The sequence below is a fragment of the Schistocerca serialis genome, chromosome 2 (assembly GCF_023864345.2).
Source record: "Schistocerca serialis cubense isolate TAMUIC-IGC-003099 chromosome 2, iqSchSeri2.2, whole genome shotgun sequence".
NCBI classification, from domain to species: Eukaryota; Metazoa; Arthropoda; class Insecta; order Orthoptera; family Acrididae; genus Schistocerca; species Schistocerca serialis.
Window position 1 is genome coordinate 1,140,495,693 of NC_064639.1, and position 15,403 is coordinate 1,140,511,095.

General features: G+C 44.4%; 1 protein-coding gene across 1 annotated transcript in view; it reads right to left on the reverse strand.

The window, feature by feature from the left end:
- LOC126456671 (brain-specific angiogenesis inhibitor 1-associated protein 2-like) overlaps window positions 1-15,403 on the reverse strand; it is a 555,769-nt gene that overhangs the window by 470,795 nt on the left and 69,571 nt on the right. The window lies entirely within an intron of this gene.

The window sequence follows — 15,403 nt, forward strand, 5'->3', positions numbered from 1 at the left end:
GTGTTTTACACTGCTGGCCACCGTAAATGCAACACCCTGAAGGGAGCACCCGAATCAAGTGAAATTTACACATTGGGTTTGCAGCGATGAGATATGCAACTGATTAGAATTTCAGCGCAGACGCACATCACGCGCGCCTGTGGCGCCACCTCATAGCGCCATTTAAGGCTTGGCGATTTCGACGAGTGTACGTTCGGCACCTGTGTTTACCTTGTGGTTGTTTCACAAGACGATCAGTTATGCCTCGTAGACAACAGCGAACATCTTTTGATCAAGTATCCGAGTTCGACAGAGGAAGGATAGTGGGTTACCGAGATTGTGGATTATCATACAGAGAAATCGCTAGTCGTGTTGGACGAAACCAAACAACTGTAATGCGGATATGTGACCGTTGGATGGAGGAGGGTACGACCGACCGACGTGGTCGATCGCATTCACCTCGGTGCACCACTGCACGTGCTGATAGGCAAATTGTGCGCAAGGCAGTGACGGATCGCTCAGTGACATCCCGAACCATAGCACAGCACATTGCGTCTGTAACGCATCATCCAGTGTCTGCGCGTACCATTCGACGCCGTTTACAGCAGAGTGGTCTGTCCGTAAGACGTCCATTGCTTCGTCTACCATTGACGCAGAACCACAGACGTCTCCGTCGCCAATGGTGTGATGACAGACGGATGTGGACGGCAGAATGGAATGACGTTGTCTTTACTGACGAGACACGCTTCTGTCTGCAGCACCACGGTGGTCGGATTCTAGTGTGGAGACACCGTGGAGAGAGGATGCTGGACAGCTGCATTATGCACCGCCACACTGGTCTTGCACCGGGTATTATGGTATGTGGCGGTATTGGGTATTACTCTCGCACGCCTCTAGTACGCATTGCCGGTACTTTAAATAGCCGGCGCTACATATCCGAGGTGCTGGAGCCAGTTGTCCTTCCTTACCTTCAGGGCTCGGCCACAGCCATATTTCTACAGGATAATGCGCGACCACACGTGGCACGCATTGTCCAAAGGTTCTTCGTCAATAACCAGATTGAATTGCTTCCCTGACCGGCTCGCTCTCCGGATCTTTCGCCGATAGAAAACATGTGGTCCATGGTTGCTCAACGAGTGACCCAGATTACATCCCCAGCTGCCACACCAGATGATCTTTGGCAACGTGTGGAAGCTGCTTGGGCTGCTGTACCCCAGGAACACATCCAACGTCTCTTTGACTCAATGCCGAGACGTGTGGCAGCGGTGATCTCCGACAATGGCGGCTACTCTGGCTACTGATTCTGGCAGGAACCACATGTCACAGACGTCTGTAAACGTAATCATTTGATACTTGGTCAACATGTTATCTACAAAATAAATTTTGTTGTGCTACCTCTTGTCTTTCTTGGTGTTGCATTTACGGTGGCCAACAGTGTAATTTAAATTCGATAGGGATGAGTTTTCTATGATTTTTGTGTAGATTTGCTAATGCAGTGTTGCAGAATGGGGAATGACGAATGCTTAATAGGTTTCGGTATGGTCGAGTAAAATCTCTAGAAGGAGCTTAAACTTGTAGACGTATGATTCCAAAATCTATAGAAGTATGAAATGAATAGGACAGTAAAAATAAAAGTGAAGGAAAAACTGTTTGTATAGTGAAATCACCGGAAGCAGGCGATGACCTCCGACTGCGTATTCGTTCCACATTTGACGTAAACTTGTACAAATATTACATTCTCTCAGGCAAAAGTATAGGTGATGCGAACTACCAACCCAGCTCTAGAGGAAAGTGGACTAATGTGCACTGAAGTGATAAAAGTCATGAGATACCTCCCAACATCGTGCTGGACCTCCTTTTGCCGGGGGGTAGTGCAGCAGTTCTACGTGGTACGGACTCAAAAAGTCGTTGAAAATCCCCTGCAGAGACACTGAGTCATGTTGACTTTATAGCCGTCTAAAATTGCGAAGTGTGACGGTGCAAAGTTTAGTTCACGAACTGACTTCTCGATTATGTTGCATAAATGTTCGATGAGATTCATGTCGCCAGCCGGTGTGGCCGAGCGGTTCTAGGCGTTTCACTCCGGAGCCGCGCGACCGCTACGGTCGCAGGTTCAAATCCTGCCTCGGGCATGGGTGTGTGTGACGTCCTTAGGTTAGTTAGCTCTATGGTCTAGGGGTCTGGTAACCCAGGTGTTAAGTCCCACAGTGCAATTAAAAAAAAAAAAATTCATGTCAGGCGATCTCGGTGGCCAAACCATTCGCTCGAATTAGCCAGAATGTTCATCAAAGCAATTGCTCAAAATGTGGCCCGGTGAAATGGCGTACTGTCATCCATAAAAAATTCCATACTTACTTGAGGACATGATGTCCATGGATGTTTACATATGGTATCCAGGCAGCCGAACATTACCATTTACAGTCAGTAATCGGCTCACTTGGGCAGATGTAAGCACAGTCCAAACCATTATGAAGGCACTACCAAGTTGCACAGTTATGTGTCAACAACCTGCGTTCATTGCTTCATGGGGTCTGCACCCCATTCGAACTCTACCTTCAGCTCTAACCAACTGATATATGGACTCAACTGACCAGACAACGGTTTTCCAGTCGTCTTAGTGTCCAACCGGTATGGTCACGAGCCCAGGAGAGCCGCCGCAGGCGATGTCGTGTTGTCAGCAATGGATATGTTCGTCGTATGTCCAACATTGATCCACAAAGTGTTGCTTGTCACTTAACACTGCTGCTGTCACTCGTTAAGTGATGGCCATCGGCTACTGCGTTGCCCGTGGTGAGAAATAATACTGAAATGTGGTATTCTCGGCACACTCTTCAACCTGTGGTTCTCGGAATACTGAATTCCGTAATGATTTCCGAAATGGAACGTCCCATGCGTGTAACTCCAGCTACCATTCCGCGTCCAACATCTCTTAACTCCCGTCGTGCGGTCATGGTGACGTCGGAAACCTTTTCACATGAATGACATGAGTACAAATGACAGCCCCACCAATGCACTGCCCTTTTATATCCGTAGCTTTGTTCGCATACACACACTTCAAATATATTTCACACATATTTAACATATTTCACGTGTTTATGTACACAGATTTCACCTGCATGTCTAGCGAATTCCGCCCAGAAACTTCATTTTCACGCAGCTCAATATTTGTTACATCATATCTCCTGAATTATTTGCTGTACAACAATGCAATTTTACAGTTACATTCAGTGGTATTTGTGCATAGTGTCTGTGAAATGTGTTGTGAATAGAATTTGTAGCAGTAAAGTAATAAATTAAAACGCATTGGATGATGCGATGGTTTTTCAAGGATTCAGTGTTTGTGACGTCGTATCTCCTGAACTCAGTGTTGTGCCATGATGTAATTTTTCCGGTACATTCAGTGCTACATGTGAAATGTGTCACGAATACAAACAGTGGTAAGAAGCAATGTATTAAAACGCCATGCATCGTGTCGTAGTTCTATTAAATGACAAGCAAAAATGTAGTAAGCGATAACCTTTTCTTCCTTTCATGACCTTGTGGCGGTCGTCAGAGACAAAAAGTATCATAGAGGTTAGAAACTAGGCGTAGAGTTTGTTACAAGTTTCTAAGTGCTTTCATTCTCAAGAAGTGGATGACTAAAGTACGGGTACTATCGAGTCGTGTCTACACTGCTTTTTCACTCGCAACTGCACCCCTTTGACAGGTGGGTGGCTCTTACCCCCACAGTGATTCTTTCCAGACAGTAAAAGACATCTGCACCAAGTTTAGTTGAAAGCAGTCCAGTGTTTTAGGAGACTGAAGAAAAAGGCGCCTTTCTGCTCAGTGCTTCGGCGCATGGGTTTTACGAGAGCTGAAACGGCCAACAGCGCTGCGTGTCGCGATAATCAGACATTTTAGAGTGTCTCAGAGCAATGTATGGAGGGGAAGAAGGATGGCTCGAAGTGAAGGACAAAAAGCTGTGCCTAGTAAAGTCAACAGTTCGGCAACGGTGAACCTCCTTCCAGCGACAGAGACGGGACGAAGTCCTCAGTCGTCTCCACGTAGGACACATCGCCACAGCACCTCGGCGCGTGGCTTCTTGCTCCGGCGAGAAGATCAGTGTCTATTTTTTGTGGGGTACAGATCACGGTGCGCAACATTTTAGTAAACTGTGTTACATATTCAGACAAGAGACCTACAGATTTGCTCTTTGTTTTAACTGACACTGATATGAATGCGGTACGATTAAAGGTTCTGTGAAATGTCCAACTTTTTCGCAAAAAATTTAGGGAGAAGTTTTAAATGTGGCTGGATCACCCATAATCAGCAAGCCACATGTCCCTGGGTAACAATTTTATGTTTGTTCTTGTAGACTTGTGTTTTAATTGAAAATTTTAGAACACCTGGCAATATTTACTCTTTGTTAAAAGCTGTTACTTAGTGTGATTTTGCGAGTGAGTGTTTAGTAAGACGGTGAATGCAATTTTATGTAAGATTTAAGCTTATTTGTTTTCTAGCATTTTAGCCGTTTTAACCATACTCGTTTCTACTAATTTTCGTAAGGGCTCTGATAATCTCACCACTGAGCAACCATAAAGCACGATCACAAACATAGTACATCTCAGGGCACCGTTATCACTTCAGGGTGCATTACTAAACCTCCCTGTAAAGTCATCCGCTAAGCTTGCTATTCTTGAACGAGGCTAGTCACCGGCAACATACAAAGGACGTAGATCCTGTTTTACGCACCATGGAAAAAGTACAGCAAACGTACTGTCGTATGTCTGCTGTTAGGAAAACTGTTCGCAGATACAGCGAGAGTCTGTTACTCGAAGAGTCATCATGACGCCATAATTCTTGATTCAAACTGGATCTAGAAATTCAAATATAGTACACAATAATCTCGTAAGACACATTAAAGACTTAGGAGTAGAACGACAGTTAATTGAAGAGTTGGTTACCGGGTATTGCTAATTATTACAGATGCGCTTCAATCATAAATATACCTAATGAACTACGGATTAAAAAGGATTTGCAACCAAACAACAAATTATGATCTGTCTGTGTTCTAACTATCTTTCTGTGAAGTTTGTCGGTGAGTTCTTGAACTAGAAAGTATTTACTTGCCCTCACAGATCGCTTCCAAGGCTAGAAATGATTCCAGCGATATTCAGTTCTTGTTCGTTTGACTCAGTCTGATGTGCTCAGAGTCGGTAGTTTGTTATGGGGACCTGTATATTTAATTAACACTGACGCCTCATCTGCTTTGAAGCAATAGTCTTGAAGCTGTTGTGGTTGCAGACACAGTTCTCACGAAACACGCGTTTTCACACTTCGTGTGAAAAATTTCGCTTTTTCAACTCTCACCATCGGAAAGCAAGATAACACCTTGTTAGAGAATTAGGTAATGTTACTGTCACAGTAGGCGAGTACAACGGACTTACCGTTCGACGTAATGACGCTCGTCTCTGAGAACTTGTGCACCGCATTTCCCAGATGCGTCACCCGCACAGGAATGCGAACGGTTTACGTACCTGCGAATGTAAGATGGAAAAAAACGTCAGTTAATACCAGCCACAGAGCAGTTTCCTGCATATGAATGTAGTGAACAACATTATTACGATCTATGAGACCTATCTTACACTCATGCACAAGAAGAATCTCTTTCTGTCTGGTACACATCATTTAGTTACTTACTTACTTGTTTCAAGACCATATTGACGATAAACACTATGCCCTGAAAAAAAAACACACATACACATACGCACGTTATATAAAAACTTCCCCGCTGGGTTTTCCCGTCTGTATGTGAAAGTTAATATCAGGAACGACTGTAGGAACTGTTATATAGTTTCAACTAATGGACAGGCTGATTCACGAGGAAGGTTTTTATACGTAATTTATAATCATTATAATGACGAGTTCGTAATATACGAGTTATCTGTCCCATATCTAATTGGAGTTTGGGGTGATACTTCTTAGTAGTGATGGGAATGACGAGCTGGTCAGCTGCGGAGGAGGCGGTATCTGGCGGAAAAGAACAGCAAAGAGCCGCCACAACGCCAAAGAGCAGCGAAGCTTGACTAGAGTAGGTAGATTTACGAGTATCTTCTGTGCATATTATGAATTTAAGTATCCTTCCAAGGTTTTCTGTCTGTATGTGAAGGGTAATCCAAGGAATAACTGCAGGGATTTTTATGCGGTTTTCAGTAACAGATAGTGATTCACGATAAAGGTTTGCGTATATAATTTATAAACGTGGCAGGAGACTGATTTATAATATGAATTGATACAGAAAATATTAACGTGGCTACATGCTGGCCATTTATAGGTCATTTGTGTAAAAATGACTAATTATTCCTATTCAAGAATTCCTGTGTGATATAGTGGGAGCTGTTGAGGAGTAACATATTTTATCTACATTTGAAAACAGTGCTTCAATGTGGCTGACATTTTAGTTGCATGGGTAAACTGTCAAAGGGTTTTATAGTTGCATACTTCAAATATTTCTGTGGATAAGTTAGATTTATTGAATGTAATGACCACTCCGTCTTCAGGCCACAAGTGGCCCATCGGGACCATCCGACCGCCGTGTCATCCTCGGTAAGGATGCGGATAGAGGGGCGTGTGGTCAGCACACCGCTCTCCCGGTCGTTATGATAGTTTTCTTTGACCGGAGCCGCCACTATTCGGTCGAGTAGCCCCTCAGTTGGCATCACGAGGCTGAGTGCACCCCGAAAAATGGCAACAGCGCATGGCGGCCGGGATGGTCACCCATCCATCCAAGTGCCGGCCACGCCCGACAGCGCTTAACTTCGGTGATCTCACGGGAACCGGTGTATCCACTGCGGCAAGGCCGTTGCCCTATTGAATGTAATACAGATCAATTTTTCTTGTATTGTTGGACATCTACATCTAAATGATTACTCTGCAACTCACACTTAAGTGCCTGAGACAGATTTCTCCAAACCCTCTTCAGGCTACTTCTCTACTGTTCCATTCTCTAAGAGTGCTTGGGAAAAATGAACACTTAAATATTTCCGTACTTGTTAATATCCCTTTTAGTCTCAAACCCATTTCCAAACATTTTGTACGAGAAGGGTACATACAAATATTATGCAGTTAATGTTCAGAAATTAACTCTTTTCTTGAAAAGAGTTAGCTTGAAGTGTCTGGTAGCTTATTTTTAACGTAATCGTTATTCTTGTTTATCGTATCCGGCGATTGTGATTATGTTGATCTCCCAGACTCTCAGTAGTAGCTGGCCTAACGTGAGATTCGCTCTTCCCGAAATAATAATAATAATAATAATAATAATAATAATAATAATGTCGTGTGACGAGGGCCTCCCGTCGGGTAGACCGCTCGTCTGGTGCAAGTCTTTCGATTTGACGCCACTTCGGCGACTTGCGCCTCGATGGGGATGAAATGATGATGATTAGGACAACACAACACCCAGTCCCTGAGCGGATAAAACCACCGACCCAGCCGGGAATCGAACCCGGGCCCTTTGGATTGACAGTCTGAAAATATCGGCCAGCAGCACATAAGTATAGAAGGATGAAGTAACAACTTCAGTAGGTCATTAATACAACAGGTTACGATTATTATATGATCATATCCTGGTACACGCACTGCCATGCTGTCGTGTTGTTAAAAGAACTGTGCAGCCAGAACCATTACTTCACTGTTTTATGCTTTTGTAGTTGCGTACAAAACTAAATTTAGGATGCAAGCCACGGACAACACGATCATAAAACTATGTCCTAGAATGAATATATAGAACAAGTATATCGACCCCATACCTTTCCTCAGAATGAGATGTAAAGTGTTAATGGAGGTGGAAGTGACAGGGTCCAATGGATAACTGAGTACCGTTATGAATGTAAAGAAGGGCGACTGTGAATCGCAGGACTTCGGTGATTGGTCTGCGAATTTTATGCCACTACTACTCCTAAGAAGCGATTTGATTAAACAGAATGTACGGCAAAGGGTAGTCTTTTCCTAAACAGTTCATTCTGTACATTGTAGAAGCAATGACGATAGCAAATTATGGTCAAGAATGGTTTTAAAATTTAGCATGCCAGAATATTAATAATAATATTCTCTGTCCTCAGTGGCAGCGAGAAAAAATTACATGTTAACGGAATGGTCTGCTGAGCACAGAATGGATTGACAGTATACCACAGAAAGGCGGAAGTGATGGGGAGTGAGAGAAATAAGATTACTGATGAAATTAACATCAAAGCTGGGGAACACGAAAAAGAGGAAGTGAAGGAACTCAACTATCTTCGAAGCGATCAGCGAGGAAAGAAATGCGGGGATACATAGTCAAGAAGGGAGGGGATGACATGACGCGTAATAAGACATCAAGGAGTAACTTATAAGGTACTAGTGGGAACTGAAGAGGGTGAAAACTATAAGGGAAGACAGAGATGGAAATATATTGAAAAAATTATTGAGGAGATGGTGTTGATCCACGACAAGAAGTCGCGCATCCAACGAGTCAGAAGATCGACGTTACAACGAGAAAAAGTAAATAAATACGTAAAAATCATAACTGCCGACCAAACGAGGACAATGAGTTAAAAAGGATGGTGTGTTGCTTCCAAGAGTAATCAAGCGTCATTCCTCCAGTTTTCTGAAGCAAATATTTAAATTAGTTTTCTGTGAATTATTTGTAGCGTCATCCCAAACAAAGTGTTCTCATGGGGTGTTTCATGGAAAATCGTATTCATGCTTCAGTCGTCTCTTTTATGTTTCGGTCCACAACAGAGTCAGTTGCTTGTACGAAGTCATTTTTACTCTTTACTGCATTTGAAACAAACGTTTATTTCATGCACGATGAGCCAATAACGACATTTTGGGCACATTCAGTCAGTCGTATCACCGTCTCGTATGATGACATATCAGATTCTATAAACGGTAACGAAGTAGGTAACACAGTGGTTAAGATATTGGATTTAAACAGTGGACTTACATTCGGGAACAGAGGAGTCAAACAAGTGCTAAGTAGTCCACATTAATGTTTTCCGTGGGTTTCCTAAATAGCTTAAGCAAATGAGGGGTTGATTGATTTGGAAACGATACGGCCGATTTCGTTTTCCAAACTCCCACAATCTGAGCTCGTGTCCGTATCTCATAAATTCGTACTCTAAGCGACGCTGTAACTCGTAAGTCATCACTCCCTTCCCCAGCACGGGTTGTGCATATTAATTGTGGTTGCAGAACTTGGAAGCTGTGAGCCTGTAAGTTTACGCTGTTTCATGCCAATACGTTTTCTTGAAAATTGTCCATTCGGACGAAATTTTGTAACTGGGAAAGAAACAAGTTTTCTTTAATATTAATAGACCCCGATGCAGGTCGACTGTACACATATAATTTCTAGAAAATTTTGTTTATGATTGTAGATCCAGAAAAAAAAGCTTCTAAGGTTTCCGAGGTGTGGGTTTGCTTTCTTATCGAAGTAAGGGAAGGAGGATTACGGTTTTTTTCAGAACGTACCCTCATAGCCATCTCTGTAGTGCAGTGTCATTTATGATGATACGAACGTAAAGACAAGACAGCATCCGGTCCCAAGACGGAGAGAATCTCCGACCTGACCGGGTATAGAATCTGGATCTCCTCACTTAGCAATCCGCCGCGATGACAACGCAGGAACCGAGAAGGGCAGAGGATTAGGGTTTAACATCCTATCGGTAATCAGGACATTAGAGCAGGAGCTCGTTTTGGAAAACAATAGGGAATGAGGTCGGCAGCGTTCATTCAAAAGAAGCTTCCCGGCATCTGCCACAAGCGATTAATGCAAACTGAATAAAACGAAGTCTGGCCACCCGGACGGGATATTTGAACTTCAACCCAGCCGAATACGGGTCTAGCGCCTTATGACTGGGCCACCTCGCCTAAGTTGAACAGGAGCGATCCTTATCGTGTAACGCAGTCCAACAAACTGAAACTGCACAGATAAAACCGCAAGAGGTTGCGTATTATTAGATTTATTTCGCTAGTCACATGGGAGAATCTCAGAAATTTACCGTGAGCTTCTTTAAAACTCTAATGTGGGCAATGAATTTCTGTAGAGGTTTGCATGTGAAGAACGTGGTACTAAATAGTTACAAACTGAAGGGAACAATTCCTGAGTGGCTGAAGTGCAAAAAAGGGTCGTATGGATTTAACGATCGTAAATACTTTCCAAGAGACGTACACCCACTTGAAGCACTCCGTCATCAGACCACAAGTGGCCCATCGTGGCCATCCGACCGCCGTGTCATCCTCAAGGATGATGCGGGTGGGAGGGGCGTGTGGTCAGCACACCGCTCTCCCGGTCGTGGCGATGGTTCTCCGTGACCCGAGCCGCCACTATTCGGTCGAGTAGCCCCTCAGTTGGCATCACGGGGCTGAGTGCACCCCGAAAAATGGCAACAGCGCATGGCGGCCCGGAATGTCACCCATCCAAGTGCCGGCCACGGTGATCTGACGGGAACCAGTGTATCCACTGCGGCAAGACCCCGGTATAAGTACTAGATATGTGGGCCGCAAGCATGGGGTAGGCCGAACTGCCGTGTAGAACATCCTCCACAACTGCAGCTACGGGTATGACGGACTTGCCTCAGCAGCGACGGCCTTGTCGCTGGTTCGGCACACAGGCAAATATGTTAGGCTGCGATTTCTGTCATTCGTCGTGTTCACAGCAAGGCAACCTTTGCGTGGGATGGTACCGTCATGCTTCACAACACATACCTGTGGGCTACGTAGAATCCCCATATATGGTGACAGAGGAACGTCAGCACCGGTTCAGCCTCATTTTGTTGGCGTGGCTTACTGTCGATGGTGTCGTGACACCAGTCATCATTCCAAAACGTCTCACAGGCGACACACATTTTCGGCGACTGACCATGCTTCCATACCGGCCGGAGTGGCTGTGCGGTTCTAGGCGCTACAGTCTGGAGCCGAGCGACCGCTACGGTCGCAGGTTCGAATCCTGCTTCGGGCATGGATGTGTGTGATGTCCTTAGGTTAGTTAGGTTTAATTAGTTCTAAGTTCTAGGCGACTGATGACCTCAGAAGTTAAGTCGCATAGTGGTCAGAGCCATTTGAACCATTTGACCCTGCTTTCCCAGCTGGAAGACTCGCCTTTGGTGATCCGAAGAATAACGGGCTACTACATGATGGTGTTCCAGCTCACTACGCTCTTAGCTGTGCCTCTAAAACACTAGTACCAACAAACGTTCCCACTTGCCTGGTGTGTTCCCATGTGTATTTTCGATCATAGAAACCCACCCTGTCATAGATCTTTTACCTTCGCCTTCAAGTGCATGTACCTCCCTTGGATCGCATTTCAGGCCTATGTCCATATGACCTTTCTTGCTCATCTTGCCAGGGAGCGTTTCTTGTAATTTATCCCCTTTCACTAAAATCGCTCTGCAGATACGATACAGACCTATGTTAGTTTATACGGATATTAATTACAGCTGCCGGCCGCTGTGACCGAGCGGTTCTAGGCGCTTCAGTCCGAAACCGCACTGTTGCTACGGTCGCAAGTTCGAATCCTGCCACGGGCATGGATGTGTGTGATGTCCTTACGGTAGTCAGGTTTAAGTAGTTCTAAGTCTAGTGGACTGATGACCTCAGATGTTAAGGGGGGGGGGGGGGGGGTAGGACGTGAAGCGGGCCGACTTTCAGCAGGAGAGGCACCACAGGACACTTTAATTTGCACTGTCTATACTTTTCCAAATAAATTCATAAAACTTTGCCAGCATGACCAGGAAGGATTCAGGATTCACACTCATAGCAGAGGAAGTTCAAAAACATAACAAAACAAATTTTTTTTACATGTGAAATTTCATCATTTTTTCCATTAGTATTGGCTGCATTTGTTGCCGTAGGTACATTTTTCTTCATAAGTAAGAGAGATTCTTCGATAAATTTTGCACAGCATACAAACCATACTTACAGCTGTATGAAACTCTAGAATTTCCCAAATGTTTTAAAAACTGTGGTAAAAATTGAGATAATTAACTATAAAATTCGAGTTTTCTCTAAACACGAAGTTTAAAACGTAACAGCCCATTCATTTTTCAATAGATTAAATAAATTCTAGAGTCCCATACACCCGTAAGTATGGTTTGTAAGCTGTGCAAAATTCATCGAAGAATCTCTCTTACTTATAAAGAAAAGTGTGCCTATAGCAACAAGTGCAGCCAACTGTAAGTGAAAAAAATCATGAAATTTCACATTTAAAAAAATTATTTTTTCGTGTTTTTGAGCTTTCACTGCTATGAGTGTGAATCCTGAATCCTTCCTGGTCATGCTGACAACGTTTTATGAATTTATTTGTAAAAGTATAGACAGTGCAAATTAAAATGTCCTGTGGTGCCTCTCCTCCTCGAAGTCGGCCTGTTTGACGTCCTACCCCCCTTAAGTCCCATAGTGCTTAGAGCCATTTGAACCATTTTTAATTGCAGCTACGCTTGGAGTATAGCTGGAGGAAGCGACGAGATGGTGGGGAGAATGACTGAGCTGCTGGTACGGTACGCTTCTGCCGCCGGGGAGAGAAGCGACGAGCTGTCACTGTATGCGCCTGACTGGTCCGCCTGTCCTCCGAGGCAGTGAAAGCAGCTGGAAGGGCAGCCCGCGTCTGGACGCGCAGCTGCTCGCCTCGCCTCGCCGAGTACTGCCGCCACTGCTCCAGCCGCCAACCACTAACTGGGGCAGGCGGCGCCCCGGGTGCAGCCGGCGGCTGTCGGGGGAAAATCTGGCTTTCTCCGCTTTTTGTTGCCGGAAAGCGGACACGGCGGATCGAGCGCAAGGCGGCCCGTGGACCAGAAATTGTAGAACACAACCTGCCGGCTACCGAGCTGCACACTGCCCCAGAAACACAAGGGTACTTCCTCACCAGACAGCATATGACAGGTTGCGTGCGTGGTCCTAAGTTGAGGACAGCACCCGAGGAGATAAGGAGGGAAGAAACAAGTAGGGTCTGGCGTCCCAGAATAGACGAGGTCATTAGAGACGGAGTACAAATAAGTCTAAATAAACTCACTGGACAGAATACGAGAGCCTCTCTTAAAAGGGCACACAGGTTGCTTTGGAGCGCTGTAAATGATGTGTAACCGGCACCAGACGGTCAAGTGGCTCTCTACTGGTGTCCTAAGTCATGGCAGTGACGTGATGTGGTTATGCCTGTCGGTTGTAAGGAATCGGCGCAGAGAGATGGGGCGTAGTGACAGAGAGGAGCTGTCTTGTTTGGTCATGACAAGACGACGCCATACATGAAATTTCCTGATGTTATGGTGTAACACCGCAGGTGTGTAACGTGTCTACATGGACTACTGTTCAGGTCTGAAACACGTAACGCTGGCACTATTTGAGGAGAGGGTGAAAAGAGGCTTCAGTTGGACCCAGTGCACCTGAAGAAGCCTGGAGTCTTTCTTCCTCGAAAAACTGAGCCCATTATGGACATTAGAGATGGTGTTACAAAATAGTAAACTGATGTCTTCCGGGCGTTAGTAACTTCTTGTCCAGAGTGCTTGTGAAATGACGTACAGTTGATTTCCTTACGTACTGTGTGATTAATCACATTTGTGTGATTCTTGAGTTTCTGCCGGCGTATTTGATAGTCAAAATATCCACGGGCGTACTGCCGGTCTACAGTGTCCAACGGGCCCGTTGAACACTGTAGACCGGCAGTACACTCGTCCTTAGAATAAACAGTGCTGATATGCATAAACTGCTTTAAATTCGAATATTTTAGGTTAGGGCTTACAGTGACTGTTGTAATAGCTTAAATTACAAGTTAGTGAAGTCGTCCCAGTTTGTTCTATTTCCACTATGTATTTCAGAAGGTTTAACTTCAGTCATCTGGTGGATTTATTAGTACAATAACTGTTACGAAAACAGTCTTGCCGGCCGTTGTGGCTGAGCGGTTCTAGGCGCTACAGTCTGGAACCTCGCGACCGCTACGCTCGCAGGTTCGAATCTTGCCTCGGGCATGGATGTGTGTGATGTCCTTAGGTTAGTTAGGTTTAAGTAGTTCTAAGTCTAGAGGACTGATGACCTCAGATGTTAAGTCCCATAGTGCGTAGAGCCATTTGAACCATTGAAAACCGTCTTAAGTTCGACATGGAGAACGCTCAGCTCTAACAGCAATGAGCTCATATGGAGGCCATGTTATCTGCTGTCACATCATGGCCAATTTTTGACCGGTGTAGCGCAAGACTTACATCTATGGCTGGTCTGATAGTTTGCAAGTAGTCAGAAGCCGATCGTCCAAAAATAAATGTCCTCCCTGTGCTACATGATGCGGTTTTCATTAAGGCTACCGTTGTAATAATAATAATAATAATAATAGATACGAAGAAAGTAAATTGGAAAAAGAAAACACTTCATAGCAAGCACCCGTATCATCTAACACAGCCACACATCGATCAAGACGCATCCAACACATGGCTAAGAAAAGGCAATATATACAGTGAGACAGAAGGATTCATGATTGCAATACAGGATCAAACAATAAACACCAGGTATTACAGCAAGCATATTATTAAAGATTCCAATACTACAACAGATAAATGCATACTTTGTAAACAACAAATAGAAACAGTAGATCACATCACAAGCGGATGTACAATACTAGCAAATACAGAATACCCCAGAAGACATGACAATGCCGCAAAAATAATACATCAACAGTTTGCCTTACAACATAAACTTTTAAAACAACACGTTCCTACATACAAGTATGCACCACAAAATGTACTGGAGAATGATGAATACAAATTATACTGGAACAGAACCATTATAACAGATAAAACAACGCCACATACCAAACCTGACATCATACTCACCAATAAAAAGAAGAAATTAACACAACTAATCGAAATATCCATACCCAATACAACAAATATACAAAAGAAAACAGGAGAATAAATTGGAAAAATACATCCAACTGGCTGAGGAAGTCAAAGACATGTGGCATCAGGATAAAGTTGACATCATACCAATTATACTATCAACTACAGGAGTCATACCACACAATATCCACCAGTACATCAACGCAATACAGCTACATCGAATCATATATACACTCCTGGAAATGGAAAAAAGAACACCGTGAATTCATTGTCCCAGGAAGGGGAAACTTTATTGACACATTCCTGGGGTCACATACATCACATGATCACACTGACAGAACCACAGGCACATAGACACAGGCAACAGAGCATGCACAATGTCGGCACTAGTACAGTGTATATCCACCTTTCGCAGCAATGCAGGCTGCTATTCTCCCATGGAGACGATCGTAGAGATGCTGGATGTAGACCTGTGGAACGGCTTGCCATGCCATTTCCACCTGGCGCCTCAGTTGGACCAGCGTTCGTGCTGGACGTGCAGACCGCGTGAGACGACGCTTCATCCAGTCCCAAACATGCTCAATGGGGGA